This window comes from Octodon degus, unplaced genomic scaffold (assembly GCF_000260255.1).
Source record: "Octodon degus isolate 3935 unplaced genomic scaffold, OctDeg1.0 scaffold00007, whole genome shotgun sequence".
Taxonomy (NCBI): Eukaryota; Metazoa; Chordata; class Mammalia; order Rodentia; family Octodontidae; genus Octodon; species Octodon degus.
In genome coordinates this window covers 22,417,895-22,423,730 of record NW_004524583.1, presented here as the reverse complement: position 1 = coordinate 22,423,730, position 5,836 = coordinate 22,417,895, and the positions used below count along the sequence as shown (strand labels likewise).

General features: G+C 37.1%; 1 protein-coding gene across 1 annotated transcript in view; it reads left to right on the top strand.

Annotated features, from left to right (window-relative positions):
• Positions 1 to 5,836, top strand: part of Mnat1 (MNAT1, CDK activating kinase assembly factor) — a 328,673-nt gene that overhangs the window by 86,962 nt on the left and 235,875 nt on the right. The gene's annotated exons all lie outside the window — the stretch shown is intronic.

Below are 5,836 nucleotides of genomic sequence, written 5' to 3'. Positions count from 1 at the left end.
CTGGATTCAGTTACTCTGAAAAATCTGACTGCATGAGGCTTTGAGGTGACATGTAGACATAAACTGTGACACTAGGGTTAAAAAAATATTTAGTAATAATACTAATATCTTTAATATATAAAGAACTGAAAAAATTCAGACCCTCTCTCTCAGTTACTTTTCTTTCATTGCTGGAGCTAAATACCTGACACTCAGAATTAAGGAAGGAAAGGTTTATTCACAGTTTGTGGAGGTTTTCAGTCCACAGTCAGCTGACTCCAAGGCAGAGTGGCACATGGCAGTGGGCAGCAGTTCATGGTGGTGCAAAACAGTAAAACAGCAAGAGCAAAAGGGAGGAACAGTGGCTGCAGAGGCAATCCCCGCTCCCTTATACTGCATTCAGGCTATCTGCCCCAGGCCTGGTGTAGCACTCACACCATAATTCTAGCATCACTCACACCCATAATCCCAGCATTGGATCATAAATTAGTCACAAACTCTACAAGTCTGCCCCAGTGGCTATATGAAGCTTTGGGGGAACAACTAGACACAAACCATAACACCCTCCAAATTTAATGGCCCCAAAATGGATATTTGAAATGATCCCTTCTCAGATTACAAAGTGCAAAAGCAAATAAATATATGAGAAAAATGTTCATCATCATTGGTCATTGTAGAAATGTAAATTAAAAACAATAGTGACATTTCATCTCACTCCAAAAAGAATGGCTATCAAGAAACCAACCAGTAACAAATACTGTTGAGGCTGTGGCATAAAAGGAACCTTTCTGTACTGTTGGTGAGAATGTAAACTGGTATAATCACTATGGAAACCAGTTCGGAGATTCTTCAAAAACTAAAACTAGATGTTCCATTTGACCCAGCTCTTCCCCTTCTAGGTATCTTCCCAAAACAGTTAAAAGTGTAATATCACAGTGATACATGTATACCCCTGTTTGTAACAGCACATAATAGGTGAATCTTGGAAACAGCCCATATGTCCATCAACAGACGAATAGATGAAGAAAATGTGGAATTTATATACCAGGGAGAACTATGCCATAGAGAAGGATACACTTGAGTCATTGAGATGTGCTTTGAGATTATAATTTTATGTGAAATAAATTGGACACTTAGCACCTTGTTCCCTTTGTGTGAGAAAAGCAATGAGTAAACAGGAGCATACAGGAAGATAGGTTTTGGGGAGCAGGGAAAACATGTTCATATAGGAAAGGGAACATGGAAGCGGGGAGCAGGAAGGAACAGAGGGAAAAGGAAAATGAGAGAATCAGAAAAAGATGGAGACAGTGTTGTGTGTGGGGAGGAGAAGGGTTGAAGTGAGGAAAAGATAATGGGAACAGAATCAACATATATTGTATAGAAGTAGTAATTTCCTAATATGTATGAATTTTTAAGTTTGGTAAAAGAAAAATTATATTTCTTTTCTGAGAGAGCATCTTGCTATTTCGTGCAGACTGCCTTGACCTCAATATGTAGACGGTGCTGGCCTAGAGCTCATGGCAGTCCTCCAGCCTCAGCCTCCTGAGTGCTGGGTGTTCAGATTGCCAGCATGCTTGGTGCCTGTGTTTTTGAATGAGTCTTTTTTTTTTTTTTTTTTCCTGGATCCACACTTTTGGCATCTAGGAAGTCACAGTATTCTCTGTGTAGTTTTATAGCCTGTGGGTTTGTTAAGTGACCTCTTCCCCTTCCCCTTCCAGGAAGTTCCTTGTCTGATTACTACTGACTGGTATGACTGTCCAAGCTGAGGTGTGTCCATGTTCACATTGGTACATGCAAAAATCACACCTCTGATCTTTGCTGAATGTAGGCAGTGAGTCAAGGCTTCAAGCAATCTGCTTTATTTAATGCCAACATTTTCAGACACAGCCTTGTCTGAGTGCAACACTCAGTCTAGCTTCTCTCCATAGGGGGCAGGACTCAAATCCTTTCTGGCCTGTGCTTTAATATATCTGGGAGTCTATTGTTAGCCTACTTCCTGTCCAAAGGGAGTATGGCAGGCACTGTGCTGGATTCTATCTCTAGCTATTCCCTACCACGTAGAAGGAGTCAAGTTAGTGCAAAATCTTACACTGGTTTTCTAGTTCGTAACAGCCATGGGCACCTCCTGGTGCTGGTGCCACCAGCCACATCCACTGTTTTTCCCTGGAGCTTCTGGCACTGGAGACTTACTTACCTTATGTCTGTGGAAAGTCATTCCCCTTGTTGGCAGCTGAACAACATTCTTTTCTCTGCTATGTGGCTCATTTCTCCAATGTCTGTATCACTTTTAATGTTTTCATTAGTTCTTTTGCAATTTTTGTAAGCTTTTTTTGTATTTAGGACAGGGTCTGCAGAGTCTCACTATGTAGATCTGACTCGTAATGATTCTCCTGTTTTCAACCTCATAAGTGCTAGGATTACAGGCATGTGCCACCATACCCAGTTGCAGTCACTGTCTCAGTGCAACCCAGGGGTGGGGCTGGTAGGGCACGCGGGGGATCAAACCCTGGCCACTGCGCTCTGCCTAAACAGGCCCTTTAGTCCTCTGTACTATCTGGCTAGCCTACTTATTATTATTTTTAAATGATTCCCTTCACCAAGTTGTAATTTTTTTTTTTTTTTTTGGCATCTGGATTCTGGGGCTTAGGCTGAATTTTGCTGTTGTTTATTGGTACTTTGCCATTTTCCTTACATACTGTTATTTTATTTATTTTTGTGTATGTATGTGTTTGTGTTGAGTTTGTATACTGCTACATTTGTAATTCCAGGATTTTTTTGGTGGAAGTTTTTGGGTCTTCCGTGTAAAGGCTCATGTCATCTGAAAGTCATGATAAATTGACTTTATGCTTTCCTTTATGTATCTCTCTTAGTTCATTCTTTTGTGCAATTGCTCTAGCTAAAGGTTGATACTGTGTTCCACAGGATTGATAGTGATCATCCCTATCTTGTTTCTGATTTTAGGTAAAAATGTTTTTCCGTATGTTGGTTTGTCATATGTGGCTTTTATGAGGTTAAGTTAAGGTCTTCTATACCTATTTTCTTCAGACCTTTTATCATTAATGTATGTTGGATTTGGTTAAATTTTCTGTATCTATTGAGGTGATCATATGATTTCTATCCTCTTGTTCATGTGGTATATTGCATTTATTGATTTTTCTATGTTGAACCACCCCATTTCCTTGTTGTGAACCTGATTTGGTCATAATGTATCATCTTTTTGGTTGTTTGTTACATTTCTTTTGCCACTATCTTGTTGAGAAGTTTTGCCTCTATATGTATTAAAGAGATGGCCTGTAATTGTTTCTTTTTGGTTGTGTCCTTTTGTTGTTCTGGAATCAAGGTAATGCTACTTCCAGGAATGAAGTTGGATCTACCCCTTTTCAATTTCATTAAAGAGTTTGAGAAGTTTTTGTTTTAGATCTTCCTTGAAGATGTTGTAGAGTTCAGCAGTGAATTCATTGTCTTTGTATTTTCTTAGCTGGTAGGTTTTTTTTTTTTTAACATCTTCAGTTTCATTGCCTGTTATTGGATCATTCAAAGTTCATATGTCTTCTTGATTGGGTTTTAGTAATTCATATGTATCTAGGGTCCCATCTACTTCTTTAGGATTCTCCAATTTATCCGAGTACTGGTTTTTGAAGTAGTTATTGTTTCTAGATTTCAGCATTGTTGTTTGTGAGTTTGCCTTTTTCATTTCTAGTTGTATGGTTCTGGGTCTTTACTTCCTTGGGTGAGTTTTACTAAAAGTTGTCTAGCTTGTTTATTCGAAGAACCAGGTCCTTGATTTCTTGACTTTTTTTTTTTTTTAATGTTCTTAACTTTTAGTGTGATTTTTATAGTTTTTTTCCTTGGTATAGCTTTGGGTTTGGATTGTTATAGTTAGTTTAGGACTTTGAGTTGCATTATTAGGGTTTTGTGATACTATAAGCCTCCCTCTTTAAGAGTGGTTTATTTCTGTCCTATAGGATTTGATACATTGCATTGTACTGGCATTATAATTTGATTCTAAGACCTGTATAATTTCTTCCTAGATTTCTTCTGTTAGTAATTCATGATTCAAGAGTATATTGTTCAATCTAAATGAATTTTCATAATTTCCATGCTTTCTTTTGCTGTTGATTTCAGTTTCATTGCTCTATGATCTGATTTCTATTCTTTTACATTTTTCAAGCATATTTTATGCAGTAATATGTGCTTTGGAGAATGTTCTACATTTTGCTGAGAAAATTAGGTATTGTGTTGTTTTGGTGAATGCTGTGGATAATCTATTATGTTCATTTGTCTCAAATTATGATTTAACTCTGATCTTTATTTTTTATGTAATTGATTTGTGATAGTGAGGGATTGAGCTCCACTGGGATAATTGTATTGATGTTTATCTGACCTTTTATGTCTAGTAGTGTTTGTTTTACAAAGTTGAGAGTTCTGGAGTTAGATACATATACATTTATAATTGTTTCTTCTATTTCGTTTTGGCTAATCAGTCCACTTTGTCTGAAAATAGGGTAGCTACTCCTGTTTGACTTTAGTCTCCTGTTGGCTCAAAAATTGTTTTCTTTTTTATTATAATTTTCTTTTATTTTGAAGAGTAAAAACAAGAGCAAGAAAAACAAACAAAGACAGAAATGGTGACATATAACAATACATACATTACAGATTTTCAAAACAATAATAGTTGATTAACCATGATTGATATCTATTTTTATCGTCAAAATCTGTAGCTCAGATTAACAGATATAGTGATGCAAGATAGGACATATGATTGAACATTACCACATGCTTTCATGAAGACTTAAATTTTTGTTCTTGTCTCTCATTTTCTTTTATAACCTTCTTTGAAAAAACTTACTTTAAAGAGAGTATAGTTAGGGCTGGGGAGATGGCTCAGTAAAATAAGCGCTTCTCTGGCAAGCGCAAGGGCCTGAGTTCAATCCCTAGTTCTGCCCCCCTCCAAAAAAGAGTAGTAATAATTAATATGACATTAGAAATGGTACACATTTAGAAGACCAAGATGCCAGGTATTTCAAGCATGGTTTTAGTATTACACATTGCTGTTCTCAATGTAGTTGCTTGGTTCACAGATATCAACATAGAGTTAGTCAAGGCAAGAATTCTACCCATTAACTGCTATTTTCAAAAAAACTCATGGAAATTCCTAGGACAATTGCCTTAGCCATCTTGTATATACAATGTATGTTTTTGCCCCTTCTTATCTGTTGGGATTTTTGGTTTTTGTTTCTTTTGGTTGGGGAATTGAAATCATTCATATTGAGAGTTATTACTGCTGAAAGTTATTCACTTATTTCTGTCATTGAATTATTTTCCTGTTGTTGATCCATGTGCATCTGCCCTCCTCAACTGCTCATGATGCCTGGCGTATTCATTCCATTAGACTGTTCATTGTTGGTTTCAGTCTCTTTCTTAAATGTCCTTGTGGACTTTTTAGTGCTTGTTTGGTGGTCATGAATTTCTTGAGGTGTTCTTTGTTACGAAAATACATTATTTTTCCATCAGGTTTTTTTTTTTTTGGGGGGGGGTGCGTACTAGGAATCATACTGAGGACCTCATGCTTGCCAGGTAGGTCTCTAGTTTCAAAAGACCATTTAAAAAAAAATGTACTTAGTACAGGGTCTGCAGAGTCTCACTACACAGTTCAGACTCAGTGGTGACTCTCCTGTTTTCAGCCTCCCAAGGGCTGGGATTACAGATGTGTGCCACTACATCCAGTCTCAATTGTAGTCTCAGTGCGCCCTGGGGACAGGGGCAGGGCTGGCGCTGGTTTGCATAATGCATTTTTCTTGATTTTTTAAAAATTGATTATATTTTTATTTTTTTAATGTTTTTTTTTTAACTTTAT